Source organism: Xenopus laevis, chromosome 6L, assembly GCF_017654675.1.
Source record: "Xenopus laevis strain J_2021 chromosome 6L, Xenopus_laevis_v10.1, whole genome shotgun sequence".
Classification (NCBI taxonomy): Eukaryota; Metazoa; Chordata; class Amphibia; order Anura; family Pipidae; genus Xenopus; species Xenopus laevis.
This window is the reverse complement of record NC_054381.1, coordinates 49119603-49136476: the sequence shown is the minus strand read 5'-3', so window position 1 is coordinate 49136476 and position 16874 is coordinate 49119603. Positions and strand designations below refer to the sequence as shown.

General features: G+C 39.6%; 1 protein-coding gene across 1 annotated transcript in view; it reads right to left on the bottom strand.

The window, feature by feature from the left end:
• Positions 1 to 16874, bottom strand: part of rarb.L (retinoic acid receptor beta L homeolog) — a 620347-nt gene that overhangs the window by 263143 nt on the left and 340330 nt on the right. The window lies entirely within an intron of this gene.

The following is a 16874-nucleotide window of genomic DNA, read 5'->3' as shown; positions in this document are numbered from 1 at the left end:
CAGCGGGCCTAGGGGCACCCATTATGTAAATCCTGCCCTGGTTTCATTCATTTGCTAGTATCAGAAATCTGCAAAATAAGTATCAGGCTAACACTTTGGGAATGAACAATAGTAATTTAAAAAATGAAGTGTTGTAAGGTTCATCCCAATATTGACTTACTGGATTTATTATTATCTTGATTATCAGTTTGAAAATAGGAATTTGAGGGTTCTGAACGTCCAGTAGCGTCACTAAAGGGGGACGGGCCCTGGCCCGCTCGCACCCTCTGCTCCCCCGGTATGCATGTATTGCCTATCACAGCATATTTGAGTTCCATGTACAGATATAGGATCCGTTATCCAGAAACCCCTTATCCAGAAACGTCGAATTATGGATAGACCATCTCCCTTACACTCCATTTTTTCCAAATAATCCAGACTTTTAAAAAATATTTCCTTTTTCCCTGTAATAATAAAACAGTATCTTGTACTTGATCCCAACTAAGATATTATTAATCGTCATTGGAGGCAAACCCAGCCTATTGGGTTTACTTAATGTTTACACGATTTTCGACTAGGCTTAAAGTATGAAGATCTAAATTCCGGAAAGATCCGATATACCAAAAATGGGGTTTTTGCGATATCGGATCTTTCCGGAGTTTAGACATGGGGGGTCCCGAGCATTCTGGATAACAGGTCCCATACCTGTACACTTGTTCTTGTCTATTTTTTGGTCCCTGTTTCTAGTTTCACCAAACCCTAAAATATTGATCTGATTCCAGATCCAAGTTCCAGGTACATCAGAATTAGGGTTAAATGTGTCTACCTGCATAAGTGCCAGAGCTCAGAACTAACAGGGACACATACTACTGAGCTGACAGGGTTTCCTAGGGTCCCAGCTTCTTAGCTCTCTGTTTAATGTGACCCTTGGCTGGGGCCCTGCCAAATAAATAGAACATGGATTTGAGTAAAATCTTTGAAAAATGGCACTGCTGTAGAAGAAATAAAAATCACACAAATATACTATATACAATGCAACTATCAAGTTTAAACTTGGCCATAATTGGCCTTGATCTATTGCTCTCTGATGCATTCACTTCCATAGCAAAGAGACAAAGCTAAACACTGCCAATTATGAGTTTGTTACAGTAAGTACTTACACATGTAGCTGGTGTGTGTGGGATAGCTATTAAGCCTAAAGCATTAAAACATGATCAGATGAGACAAGAGTAGAATGTTAAGCACAAAGTAAAGGATTATGTTAACATACCTCCCAACATTTAGGAAATGGAAAGACGGATAAAAAGATGTGGCTGTGTGTTCTTTTTTGGTAACGCCCATTTTTGTGGCCACTAATTACCATGTTCATTTTACATCATTTGGCAGGTTATAAAAGTTTGAACACATTTCTGTGGTTTTTATATATTATTACAGTTTTGCAAATAAAGGTGAATTGCCCTTTAAGCTGTGAGTCTTCATTCTTATCTTAACAAACTGTTACAAAAGTATCTATTCTGGGCTGTCTGCCAAGACCCAATTACCCAAAATCTTTGAAAAATGGCACAGCTTTAGAAGAAATAAAAATCGTCAGACAATGTCTGTCACCCTAGGCCAAGGCCTTTGTGGCCGAACCAGAAATCTGGGAATGGTTAATATAGTATATAACGCACCCCTACTGTAATTTATAAAGCTATTAGATGTCACTGAGGAGTCAAGTGACATATATATACTTTTTAATCATGATATAATAATATTGCTTTGGCTATTGGCTACAAATACAGATGAATGGCAGAATATTTGGAATAAACCCCCAGGAAGATCATGGCCAACAGTTCAGTCATCTGAGATCTACCGGGGCCCAAAGCACACGATCCACTAAATACCCAATAAAACATGATGGTTCACTGATATTGGAGTGTGTGTTTTGAACGTCATTTACATTTAAACTGTATGCTGATATGTTACTAATTCAAATAAATTCAAATCTAATCACGTGGATTTGAATAAAAATATTTGCTGAGAAAAATATGAATAAGTCATTTTCAAATTAGCAAAACTTGACAACTTTATAACAGTCTGAACACTTCTCCATGGTTTTCTGCCTAAAAAACTACTGATGTCAAGGAATGCTCTTTATATACAAAATATGTCTAGCAAATGAATCCTATCAGATGACAAAATATTCAGGTCTGATTTGCCACCTTTTGTGGCATAATTCCTTCCACAGTCTCAAAATGCAACAAATAACATGGAAGGCATTGTGGAAATATGTAATGCATTAATGCAAATTATATCATGGAAATTGGTTGTGAGTACTGCATCATCTAAATTTATTCCAACTTTTCTACAGCCAAGAGAAAATTGAGTGATATTTTATAGTCTTTCAAATATTTCTTGATTACTGCAAATGGTATCCATTTCCACAGCATTTATCCCCTATAACTTTTGCCTATTCGCATTATGTTAGAGGAAGACAACAAATATGCAGAAATTAGTTTTTATGTAACAAGTTGATCTATTGCTTGTGAAAAGCATTCCAGATATGTCTTATTCTGCAACTGTATTCATGAAATATTTAAGTGACTATTTATACTATAAATTGTCCCCAACTATAAGTATGGGTATCTGCAGCTATAATCCTTTACTATTTTGACATTCACATATCCTAATTGTACTATTGTTCTTTGCCAATGCAGTTAGTAGTAGAGTTTGCCTTAATTCTGTAGCTCAAGGTATTTCTAAATTGTTGAGTCAAGAGTAAATTTTATTAAATGGGTGGTTCACCATTAAATTAACTTTTACTTTGTTATAGAATGGCCAATTCTAAGCAACTTTTCAATTGGTCTTCATTGCTTCCTTTTTATGGTTTAGGGTTTATTTCCTTCTTCTTCTTCTTCTAACTCTTTTTACAAATGGGGGTCACTGACCACATCTAAAAACAAATGCTCCACAAAGCTACAAATGTGTTATTACTATTACTACTACTATGTATTACTCGTCTATTCGGGCCTCTCCTATTCATATTCCAGTCTCTTATTCAAATTAATGCATAGATGCTAGGGTATTTGGGCCCTAGCAACGAGATTGCTGAAATTGCAAGAGCTGCTGAATAAAAAGCTACATAACTCAAAAACCACAAATAATAAAAAAAGAAAACCTATACTAAATTGTCTCAGAATATCAGTCCTTACATCATACTAAAAGTGAACAACCCCTTTAAGCAAAGAAACTCTTTCGCTGGGGGACTGATATGCCATATTATACCAACATACTATCAATGAGAAAGGCAGAAGACTATATCCACATGGACAGAAATGCTTGTTTAGGGTTGTAACCTTTACAACTGCAATGGGTGAGGGTGTGGATCAGATTGCTGCATCGGCAGATTGGAGGGAAGCTAGGATGTCTGGAGGATGCAACTGTGGTCTGGGAGTAACTGGGCAAATTAGGGAAGGTATTGAGAGGGGTGCCTGAACTGAACTTGGGGTTGAATATTTAATACTGGACCCACTGGTAGAAAGTTTTATTTGAATTGAACCCCAATGTGCTTCTCACCCAGGGCAAAAAAGTGCAAAGTGCAAACAAAAATGCATGACTTAGCTTAAAAAATTCCAAAACTTCTGGATCCCTGTCCAAAAGCCACAAAAAGATCCAGAGTCTTCAGACTCCCCTTCGTCAAGTCCAGGGGGAGCCCCCTTATCCCCAACTCCCCAGTCAAAAGGCATCTCAGGGGCAAGGGTCTTCAGGCGCCCTTTGCCACATAGTCCCTCCCTGTCCGATCTGAAGGCCTTCAGGGTCGGGAAAACGAATGGACCTCCAAAGAGGTCCAAGCATAAGGATGTGTCCTCATAGGGTATTCTTTTGACCTGGAAGCCAATGCACCGAATGCAAAAGTGTAAAAATAAGTGCTAAAAGAATAAATAGCAATACAAATGCATTCAAAAAATGCAGCAGTGTGGTGCCCCAGCCTATTAGGCAGATTTAAAAATTCTCTAAAAAAACTGGGGTTTGAGAACACCCATTGGTAGACAATATTTTACATGCTAGGTCAATGTAATGCCTCCTGGGTATCAACTCTACCCCTATGTATTAGCCCTATACTTATTAAAGGACAAGGAAAGTTAAACTAAAGATGTAGGCTAGAAATGTTGTACATTATGTTTTGGGCTTCAGACAACCAAAGCCCTTTAGCAGGGAAAATCTGTGCCTCCAAAGATGCCCCAGTAGCTCCCCATCTTCTTTTCTGCTGATTTACTGCACATTCTCTGTGCTGCTTTCACTTACTGAGCTTAGGGACCGACTCAAAATATACAGTACACATAGAATACAAATGTTGCAATATAAGGGTGATCAGTAATTAATATGGATAATTACTACATGGCAATACAGAAACCAGTGCAACAGGCCAACCTAATTTTCTAATTTTCTACTGGATAATTTGTGACGACTACTAAGCTTAGCTTCTCAACAACTGCTCAGAGCCCACTGAGCATGTGAGTGTCACATTTCCAAGATGGTGACCCCCTGTGACAAGTTTGAAGTCCTGGATCATTTCTTCTTTTGACAAGTTGAAACTTTAGGCTGGTGCAAAATGTTCACTATATCAAACACTGCATTTTTAGCCCTATTCATTTTTAGGGTTTAGTTCTCCTTTAAGCATTTCATAGCCTTCATCCCCCTTGCTGTTGGTAATCTTTAATATTCATACCTACTCCCCAATCACAGACCTCTCTGTATATGTCACATTCCTCTTCTGTCCCACCAACAAACCTTAGACCAGGGGTCCACTCTCAGTACTATTTTCTTCCTCTCCTCACTAAACCTTTATTCTCCTAGTCTCTCAATAATGAAGACCAGTTAAAAAGTTGCTTAGAATTAGCCGTTCAACAACATACTAAAAGTTAACTTAAAGGTGAACCACCCCTTTAAGGTTAGTCTCTTCATTACAGAGGTTGCTACACAATTACAGATGCCAACAGTGCTCACACAGCGTTTACCTTTGGAATCTAATTAAATATATCACATTTTACACCTTGGAACAACGTGACAGCTCTTGTAACCCTCTTTCTGCTTAACGGCCCCAAAACAAAACACACCCTTGCTCCCTTCACCACAAACACCAAACTAAGGGCCCAACACACTGAAGACACTCCAAACGGGGGTCAGACAGGGCAAATATATAACATTTATTTAGTTTATTGTTGCATGGGGTTTGTGAAATCATAAAACATAGGTGAGAATCATGTCCATACTGACACATCACTGATAGTTCTGTCACCTGGAATCAACTCAGTAGTGCTACTGGAGGCACCTGCACACATTCTCTTACAAAGACTTATATAAGTACTCTCAGTTACTGTTAAGATAACCAGGGCTGCCTTTAGACATCACGGGGCGCTGTACGCGGCAACATTTTCTGGGACCCTTGGTCCCCACGCCCACCCTCAAGCCCCACCCATATCTCAAACCACCCCCACAGTAAAAAGGCCACACACACATCAGAGCTAAAACATTTAAACCCCCCCTAAGCTATAAAAAGCCATTGGTGGTAAGCCCCCTCCCAACCACATGTTATAAAAAGCCATTGGTGATCAGGTTACCCCCCTACAAGTAAAAAACAAAATAGATGGCTTGCCCCCCCACAAGTTATAAAACTCTATTGGTGGCCAGGACCCCACACAAGTTATTAAAATCCACTGGTGACCAGGACCCCCTTCAATTTAAAAAAACAAAAAACATTGATGGCCAGATCCCCCAACAAGTTATAAAAGCCATTGGTGGCCTCCTTTAAGTTAAAAAACAACTTAGTGACCAGGCCCCCCAAAATTTTTTAAAAAAATAGCTTGCCTGGGTTTTGTGTCTAAGAGGGGCCTGGCCATGCTTCACATACTTGATTAGCCTGCCAGCTCCTGCACACAAGATTTTGTCCTGTTCAGATTTTCTGTACCCTCATTGGTTCTTTAAGGATAAGTCCCGGTAAAGCTGCATTGGGATTGGATAGGCTGAAGGGGAAGTTTCTTCTTCCCCTATCCAATCCATTTACAGCTTTACCGGGACTTATCCTTAAAGAACCAATGAGGCTACAGAAAATCTGAACAGGGAGAATCTTGCGTGCTCTTAGCTCCTGTCTGAAGCTGGCAGCAAGCTGAAAGTAGGGGGGCCCGGCTAATCAAGTAAGTGAAGCATGGCCAGGCCCCCTTAGACACCAAACCCTTAGGGCCCGGGACAACTGTCCTCCCTGTGCCCCCTTGATGGCGGCCCTGAATATGGTGTCTGCTGTACAGGTACACACATGTTTGGGATAGTTGTGAAATCATAAACATAGGTGAGAATCATGTCCATACTGACACATCACTGATAGTTCTGTCACCTGGAATCAACTCAGTAGTGCTACTGGAGCAGGTCCGGACCTGAGAATTAATATAGGCCCTGGCATTTCAGGTACACAGGGCCCCAATCAGCCCACACAGAGGTCCAACAGCCCCCACCCAGGCCCACTAAATACTGACTTTCTATGGGACCTTATAGCAGCCCCTCTGGCATTTGCAAGAACCCACAGATTGCCAGTCCGGACCTGTACTGGAGGCACCTGCACACATTCTTCTTACAAAGACTTATATAAGTACTCTCAGTTACTGTTAAGCTAACTGTACCAGTCCTACTGCTCGAATCCTTACAATGTTCTGCATATCTGTAAATGTTGTGTATGTAGTTTGTACATGTAGGGACCCATATGCTCCCCTATGGCTTTACATGCCAACACTTCCTTGTACTCTGGTTGCTAAGCAAAAGCCCATGTGACTACTGTAGCTCATTAGCATAATGTGTACAGCTTATCACTGGCCCAGAGACTGATGACAAGTTCCTGCCACTAGTGCTGGACAGAGGGCGGGACTTCCTCTTTCCCCCTGTCACTCAAGGAGGAAGTGGTTGCTAATGGGAGTCTGGTGCTCAGACCCCAGTAAAGAGCATGCCTTGGTAAAGTCAGGGATACAGGGACCCTGTGAATGAGGTGTAGTCATGACAGGGTAGTTCTCTGTACCAGCACTTTCTAGGAAAATGAAGCAGATAGAGCTAGTTTAGCAAGAGCAGCCTGGCTCCAACTAGGAGGGATAACATGGGGGTAGCTCTCCCCTCAGGCAAGACTGGTCAGTAGTGTAGGGATCACAGACTAATAGGGATTAAGGGTTAGTGCTTTCCCTGATCCAATGTGTGGGGATCCAGGTCACGGTACAAATGCTCAGTACGGCTACAAATGTATTGTTATTGCTACTTATTATTACTCATCTTTCTATTCAAGGCTTCTCCTCTATTCATATTCCCGTCTGTTATTCAAATCAATGCATGGTTGCTAGGGATATTTGGACCCTAGCAACCAGGTGAAATTGCAAACTGGAGAGCTGCTAAATACAAATCGAAATACGTCAAAACCAATAAATAATAACAAATGAAAACCAACTGCAAATTAACAACCCCTTTAAAGTCCACTGATAATATTTTGACTGGACCTGAGCTTCTATGGGGGGGGTGCACAGTTTTACATTCAGATGCCATTGCATGCAGGCTATGTCACATGCCAGAGTGGCAGTTGGAATCAGAGGTCTAGAGACAAGTACCAGTGGCAGTTGGGATCAGTACTTTGGTTTGTCTCAGACCAGAGAGCATCTCTTGGTGATTTGCGGATTTCCAAGTGATTCAAAGCGATTTTACTGTGCGGAACAAGCGACTTTTATAATTTTTGCAGCTGAAAGCAAATTCAACAACTTTAGTTGAGGTTGCTTTTGAAGAAAGAAGAAACAACTTTAGTCCAATATTTGAGATCTATTGGTACCGTCAAGATGAAGAGACGAATCGACGACAGGAAGCAGCACCGAGCAAAGAAGTGGGAGAAAAAGGAGCAAAAAGGTGAAAAAACACGGGAGCAGCTCAGACAAGGAGCAAATAAAAATCCAAGGAGGAAAAGACCCCGACGCAGCTCCTCAACCGAACGTAAGTAGAACCGTGGTGATTAATACGTCTGCATCAACTGTTTTTTGTACGTAATCCTAAAATATAATGAATCCTCATTGGTGGCAAAACAATTCCATTGGGTTTAAATGATTTTTTAGTGGAAAAAGTATTAATGATCTGTATCAGTTAAATGATCTCAGTCTATTTCAACTGTCAAAAAATATTTGTCAGTTGGTTATCTAAAGAAGTGATCTGTTTAGTGAATGGCTGCTTCTATTGCAAAAACTTTTGCAGAGAAGAATTATTATTCCTGTTGCGCTTATTTTTTCCATTAAAGGGTGGTTTCACCTTCAAGGTGACTTTTAGTATGTTATAGATGGCTAATTATAAGCAAATTTTCAAATGGTCTCAATTATTTATTTTTATATAGTTTTTGAATTGTTTGCCTTTTTCTTTTGACTCTTTCCAATTTTCAAATGGGCGGTCACTGACCCCATCTAAGAAACAAATGCTCTGTAAGGCTACACAATTTCATAGTTCTTTGCAAACTTTTTATTACTATTCTCCTATTTTTCCCCTCTCCTATTCATATTCCAGTCTCTTATTCAAAACACTGCATGGTTGCTGAGGTAATTTGCACCATAGCAACCCAATTGCTGCTGCTGTAAACTGGAGAGCTGCTGAATAAAAGCTAAATAACGAAAAAAAACACAAATAAAAAATTGAAAACCAATTGCAAATAGTCTCAGAAAATCCCTCTTTACATCATACTTAGGGTAAGGTCACACGGGGAGATTCGGGGAGATTTAGTCGCCTTGCGACTAATCGCCTCTTCTTCTGGGTGACAATAATGAGAAATCGCCAGCAGGATGGCACTCGCCATGCTTCTTTCAAAGTTGCCCGAAGTTTCCTCGCTGAGGCTGGCGATTTCTCATTATAGCCAGCGGGAAGGCAGGGGAAAGCAATTCGGGGAGATTGTCGCCCCAAGAAAGAAGAGGCGATTAATGTCCACCAGGCACTAAATCTCCTGAATCTCCCCGATGTGCCCTTACCCTAAAAGTTAACTCAAAGGGTGGTTAACGCCATGTAACTCCTAATTAAGCCATTCTTTAAATTTGGTGTTACTAGCATTTCCTCTCAGAAGGAGGAAGTGGATTAAAGAGGCCCCGTGTGGAAGAAGAGCTTCCTCTCCCAGTAGCATCAGCAACTGCACCAAATCCATGGCTGAGCTTGGGAGTGGACATGGTCGGTAAAGTAATGTTGCTGGCCTTCTGGGGTACCATACAGTCTGTGTTTTCTAAATTTAGTAATTAGAATATAAGAAGCAGGGAATTCCATATATCTATTAATTGAAGTCTTACCCTGACCTTTTATGGGGTTTAACTTAACGTGGTATGGTGGCTTACCTAATTCTATAATCACAACTTTTGTAACTAAAAACCCTATTTTTGTACATACATTGTTCTTGCAGAGATACTAAAACTACTTATCAAACAAGGAGACCCGATAGTGAATTGGTGCAATTGATCAATCCCCTCTTTTTTGTTATATATCTTATACTGACGACATATCAAATATCGTATAAGGAAAGGCCCAGATAGACCCCTGGTTAGAGGCGAAATATTTCTGACCTAAAAAGGCGTGGTTCTTTTCAATAATATGTATCACTAGCAAATGTTCCTTGGGATGAAATTTTTTGGTAATATATATATGAATATAATGAGAAACAATTTGGGAACTGGCTTGTTGGAGGAGTAGCACAAAAGTAGCCTATGGTGAAATCCAGCCATCGGGATCATAGAAGTGAACCTTCTAACAGTTATTATTTCTTATTCTGCCTTTTTTAGGTCATGGTTTGGTAATCTTTTCTAACAGGGCCAGCATATATGGCCATCAAGGTCATCAAGAAGAGCGAAAAGACCAACAATGTCCGACATCAATCACTGAGTGCCGGGGTACTGAAGAACGGCTGCTGATGCCCCGCTACCTTGCCAAAGGTATGGATCATTCCAAACATCAGGTACAACATATCATCACTAACTTTAGTAGGGTATTTCACATTTAGGTTTACTTTTTAAGCTATTTCCCAAAGAGGGCCAGGATGTAAACCGGGTGGGTCACAGAGATGTGCAACGTTGGAGTACCTGGGATACCTAATAGTTTGCCAACTTTATATCAAGAATACTCTTACTATACAGATTAACGCAACAAATGTGTAGAAAAAACCCCAATTACTTTTTACATTTTCCTTGAACTCCAAAAAGTAGGTATTCTTCGAGAAAGTGCCACCGTGCATTTTGTCCAAGTAAAACTACCTAACTACTAAATTGATCATTTATTTAGTACAAGGACATTTGGACCAAAAAGATGTTTGTGCTACTGTGCGCACCATTCGAGTCTCTAAAAAAGACACTTTGGTGGCAAAAATCTGTAAATCACATGTTTTTGCAGCCATATGTGCTTGTAGTATTAGTAATTTTGCCTTTTGTTCTTTAGACCAGCCGGCACTGTCTCTGCTCGCTATGGAGTATGTCAGTGGAGGGACCCCTAAGAAATGTCAATCAAAGAATGCCGTGCCAGCTGGAGAGAGGACTTAGTACGTAAGTGACTTTATGTGTTTTGTAATGGGGGTAACAGAGCAGGAGCTGGCCTAAGAGTACAATGCAAGAAGTGAATGGTGAAAGAGGGTCAGCATTCCGAATCTTCCAGCCAACTGATTTTTCATCTTTTTGTTTATTGGTAAGGAAAGTCACCTAGGGAAATCTATGTATGTAATATATCTGTAATTGGCACAACAAACAATATTTTTCTCTCTATAGAGTGCTGTCCATGTAGCTTCACTTCCATTGCAAGTAAATCACACGTGTACCCTACAGCATAGCAAAATATGTACAAAGCATCTTGTTTTATTCAATTTACTCATCACCGTCATTAAAAATTGCTAGAGATGTTCGCAAAAGAGGTTGTGTCTCAACCGCTGTATGGAAGTGCAGCACTTTGTTAAGAAACATGGAGATGTGACCGTCATTCAGAATGCTGAATGCTTGAAGGACTAAGGCAACCCCTTGCATTGAGCTGTAAGGGCATGGTTTTATGGTCCCCATAGCAGTCCCCTACAAGTGTGCCTATCCTTGAAGATAGTGGGCCCTTCATAATATTAACAGCAGGGCCAAAGCACCAGTTATAATAATACACTATAGTATATAACAAAGCAAACAAATGGTACCACTATGGAGAATGTTAATTTCTATTTTTCCAAGATCTAGCGGCAGCAGAAGCTGGTGTGCGGACCCTGCAGTTTCCATCACTCTAAAGGGATTATTCACTCGGTAATGTAAAATTTTAACAAACATCCCATATATTAATTTTTCTGTTTCAATATATTGTTTCTGCAACCAATTGTTCTCCGTCAAATAAAAATTAATCTTATGCCGAAATGGCAGCATGGTAGCGACCTTGTCATTGCAAATGCAGGATTATCAAGTAAGAAAAAGTATAAAATAGAGTATTAAGAAAATGAGTATGTACATCAGAGGTTTAACAAACTGTAACACCCCAGGAAATTTGGGGAAGGAGGTAGTTAACTGGCTGACTCCCAACATGTTAGGGGCAGATTTACATCAGGGTCAATATGGAGGGTTAATTAACCCTTCCGATATTCGACCATCGACAGTTAAATCCTCAACTTCGAATATCGAAGGTCGAAGGATTTAAGCGGCAAATAAGTTTGCATCGAACGAAAATCGCTTGATCGAACGATTAAATCCTTCGAATCGTTAGATTCAAAGGATTTTTAATCCCATAACCGATCGAACGATTTTTTCTTCTACTATAAAACATATAAAAAAGCCATGGGGACCTTCCCTCATAGGCTAACTTGCACTTCAGTAAGTTCTAGGTGGCGAAGTAGGGGGGTCAAAGTTTTTTTTTAAAGAGACAGTTCTTTCGACCTATCGAATGGCTCGAACAATTTTAGTTCGAATTCGTTCAATTCAAAGTCGTAGTCGAAGTAGCCAATTTCGATTGGTCGAACAGCCAAAAATAATCATTTCAAATTCACAGTTTTTTTTTATTCTATTCCTTCACTCGAAGCTAAGACAATGGGGCCCCTATCACTGACCTCGTCACACTACTTACCTGCTCTTTCCTCATTCCTTTTAATTTTTTAACCCTAATGTTACCTTGCAGGATCTTAAACCAAGCTAATGTCCTGGTACCAACGAGGGGACCATATAAAGGATCGTCGACTTTGGTTTGGCAGCTGAGGGCGTGTTTGGAAAGATATCTTCTTGGATCCCTGAAACATATATCTACATAGTGATTGGTATAGTCTTCAAGAGTCTGGTCAATGTGCTGATTAAATTTCCAGGTTCCAGACATTTCTAGTACTTTTGCACTGATGGTGATCTTATACTCTACACATGTCCCATTGACAAAAACATAGCCCCATTTATCATTCCAGTGATGTCAGTCTTCTGTCTGCATTTATATCTCTTTCATCTTAATTTGGCCTACCGGAGGTTCCATAGTTGCCATCTGCCCAGGGTTTGGGCCCTTGACTACTAAAACTCTGCGCTTTGGGGTTTTTTTATTCATTTCTGTTCTGCATCACTTCTTCTAAACTTGCCAATTAGTCATTACAGTAGCCTTTGTCCCCACACATGGTCATCATCATCCATTTCATTATTCCCCTGGTAAATCATCACACCACTATCAATGGTCATCCATTTATCGGCTCCTCACTGCGTAGCCTATATTATATAGTTATTCAGACGATGTCAGCTCTACTATTGGTCTGTTCACCATGAATCAGCATCAACATTGGTCCTAAGACCTTTTGCATCCACGGGGTGATTCTGCCTGCACTCCACGAGTGAGGCGAGCAATACACCGATCGCCCTGTTTAAACAGCGTGTTACATTATTACCAGGTTAGAGTGGGCTGCATCATTGTGCAGAGAATTTTCACTCTCGACTGAAATAGTATTAATTCTCTTAAAAAAGAAAAGTTGACACTGTAAGGTATAGAGAACAACTTTTGCGCTCCTCTGGTACCCATTAGGCATGTAGTTGTCCTGAGGCTAGTACCGTCAACATAGCCTATAGCGGGAGCGACCTCTATTTGCACCACACAGAACTTTTAATTATATCCTAACGCTTTCATTCTGAACTCAGTTATTTTATTATTGTAGGTTATGTTTGCTAAGGTTATACTAAAGGACTCTTTATTTAAATTGGATTATTAACAACTATGAATTTATCAAGACAACTCTGTAATTGTATATGGCAATTAAATAAGAAATAAACAGAAAGTAAAACATGAAAAGGAACTAGAGTTAGTCTAACACAATAGCTGTACACAGTTACTACTGGATCCAGGGATTTTATCCGATGATATGATTGGAGTCAGGAGGGAATTTTTTTCTCCTCTGAAGCATCACCACGGACCAGCTTCAGATGGGTTTTTTTGCCTTCTCGATCAAAGATAAGAATGGAATATTTTTTACGAAGATAAACAAGAAATTTATGAATGAAAGGTTGAATCTTGTGGCTATGTATATTTTTTAACCCTTAGCCCATTAAAGAATACTAATTACTAAAATTATGCAGGACAAGGTGGGATGAATGCTTAAATGAATTAAGAAGTAGGAACAAAGATTATTATTAAGTAAAATAAATGTCAACAACTACATTGGTTAATAAGACTATAGGTTCCGGTGTTAATTCATTAGAACCCCCCTATTATAGAAACACCTCGAATTGGTATATTTAATTTTTTTTAACAATTTGCTTAAATTATAGGAAATAAATAAGGGGCAATTTTCTAAGGTCGAGATATCCGAGGTGTTAATTAAGCCCTGCGTATTCGACTAGAATAAAATCGTTTCGACTTCGTATCGAAGTCGAACGATCGAGAGGATTTTAATACAGACGATCGGAGGAAATTCTTCGATCAAAAAGATCACAGCAAAGCTATTGGGACTTCCCATAGCTATACGATTGACTTTTCGGTGTTTTACTGCGAAGTTAGGGGTGGTCGAAGTTTTTCTTAAAGAGACATGTAACGTTCGATTAATCGATGGTGGAATAGTCGAACGATTTTTAGTTCGAATCGGTTCGATTCGAGTCGAGTAGGTAGTCGAAGGTCGAAGCTAGCATTGAGTGGTCGAAGTAGCCAAAAAAAAGTTCGAAATGTCGAAGTTTTTTTAATTCGAATCCTTCATCTCGGAGCTTTGTAATGTGCCCCCTAATTCAGGCCATTTTAATTCAGTGGGTGATATGCATTAGAAATGGGAACATAGCATAGCTTAAATAAAATAAGCTAAACTTGATTTCAATGATTAAATATGGTAGAAAATAATATGTAGGACCAGCAATAAAGTAGATGAATTTTGTACAAAATAACTAAAATAGACTAATTTAAACAGAAAAGTTGCAGCCAGGTGAAAGGTTAGTATTTGTGATATTTATTTAGATTAGCAGTAATTTTTTAGGGCTCACTGTTAAATGAAAGACCTTTGTCTTCCTCGGGTTCAACCAGCAATCTTTATTATTAATGCTTCTTGAACCTACGGAAGAAGAAATGTCTCTCTCAAACGCTAGCTGTAATAGTTCTTAGTCCAAATAAAAAGTATATCCCAACAATACTTACTTTTTGCACTAGAGGAGTCAAATTTCCAAAAAATTTGGATTTTAAAGTTACCAGGAGTGCCTTTTTGCCACCCCTGTTAACTTGTGGGCTGCTCCAGTCTGAGGCGAATTTCTCAACTTGCCTCATGGTGGCAGCGCCCCTGTTAGGATAGGTTAGGGACCTGCTCAGAGAGTCTACCTTGACGTGGTGGCAGGCTTGATATCCTTTGGCCAAACATATGTCATTTTCCTAAAGTACCAGAATGATTATTGGATGCCATTCAGGTTGTACAGAACTACACGATTATTGATTCTTGAGTCTTGACCACAGAAGAAACCAACTGAGACGACTGAAGATAAATCCCATCAGCGAATATTTCCTTTACTCAGTTTGATATTCCTCTTTCTGTAATAAAGTTATCCAGGAATCCTATTGTTATGGTGTTTTCTGTGTATCATACCATTTATTGGCCAACACCTCCACTGAGTTATACCTTAGTAATCCTAGCGTCACAGATATAGGGTTGCCACCTTACCCCTTTAAAACCAAACACATATGGAATAGACAACCTGCATGGATAATTAACATATCATTTAGATGCATGGCTCCACATAAATCAGTTCAGTCTGCAGCATGCATCTAAATAAACCATGCAGGCTGTGGATTGTATATGTGTTCAGTTTTAAAGGGTGAGGTATGGGTCTCATTCACCCATCCATGGATAGATTTACTATAGCTCTGGTACAGAAAAAAGGTTTAATATAGAGACACTGGCATGTGAGCAGGAGTTTAGTCTTTAATGTAGCAATATAGACAAACTGGCAGTGCTACATCCAGAAGTCCTTTGGGACGTGTCAGTAAAAGACAGTGAATGGAAGGGAGTGATTGTTTCCATTTCAGGATGATCCTGCTAAGTTCATCTTTGGTAAAGTTGCAGTACTTGCCTCCCTGGAATGGGAAGAGAAATGCAGTCTGTACTACTGTCAGTGGGGCAGCTGTAACAGCAGGAGAGGAGGCCTCTGTGGGAAGTGACTTTGTTATAAGTGGCCATGTATAACTAGGGAAATAGGAATCACACACAATACTGAAATTGTGCAACAACAGCTGCAGCCAGTTGGTTTATTTGGAGCAGCATGCACATATAGGCGCTAGGACTTCAGCCCCTTCCTCAATGCAATGCTCACAACACACAGCAAGTCATGTGACCTAATAAACCGCATTCCCATCTCCCAGCAAACTTGTCACTGCACCCTCAGCTTTGTGTGCGGTTCTTATTTCCCATTTATGTATCTCTGCTAGTTGATTCAAGAGGAATGCTGAGATTGATTAGGTCTTAGACATTGGTATTTTGTCTCCCCTCCTTAAAACACTACAAAATACTTGGGCAGCAAAACACCTTTGCCTATCGCAGCATATTTGAGTTCCATGTACAGGATCAGTTATCCAGAAACAAAACCCCTTATCCAGAAAGCTCCGAATTATGGAAAAAACATCTCCCATTATATCAAAATAATCCAGATTTTTAAAAATGATTTCCTTTTTCCCTGTAATAATAAACAGTACATTGTACTTGATACCAACTATGATATGATTAACCGTTATTGGAGGCAAACCCAGCCTATTGGGTTTATTTAATGTTTATATGATTTTCTAATAGGCTTAAGGTATGAAGATCCAAATTACAGAAAGATCCACTATCCTGAAAAACCCCAGGTCCCGAGCATTCTGGATAACAGGTCCTATACCTGTACCTGTACAGTTGTACTTGTCTATTTTTGGTCCCTTTTTCTAGTTTCTCCAAACCCTAAAATGTTCATTCAAGTTCCAGGTACATCAGAATTAGAGTTAAATGTGTTTACATGCATAAGTGCCAGAGCTCAGAACTAACAGGGACACATACTACTGAGCTGGCAGGGTTTCCTAGGGTCCCAGCTTCTTATCTCTCTCTACCTGACCCTTGGCTGGGGCCCTGCCAAATAAATAGAACATGGTTTTGTAAAGGGATTTAAGTAAAATCTTTGAAAATGGTTAATATAGTATATAATGCACCCCAACTGTAATTTATAAAGCTATTAGATGTCACTGAGGAGTCAAGTGACATATATAAATTTTTTAATCATTATATAATAATATGCTTTGGCTATTGGCTACAAATACAGATGAATGGCAGAATATTTGGAATAAACCCCCAGGAAGACCTTGGCCAAAAGTTCAGTCATCTACCGGGGCCCAAAGCACACGGATCCATTAAATACCTAATAGAACTTATTAAGGTTTGCTAGGACCCAATATTATATAAACCACTAGCCGGCAGT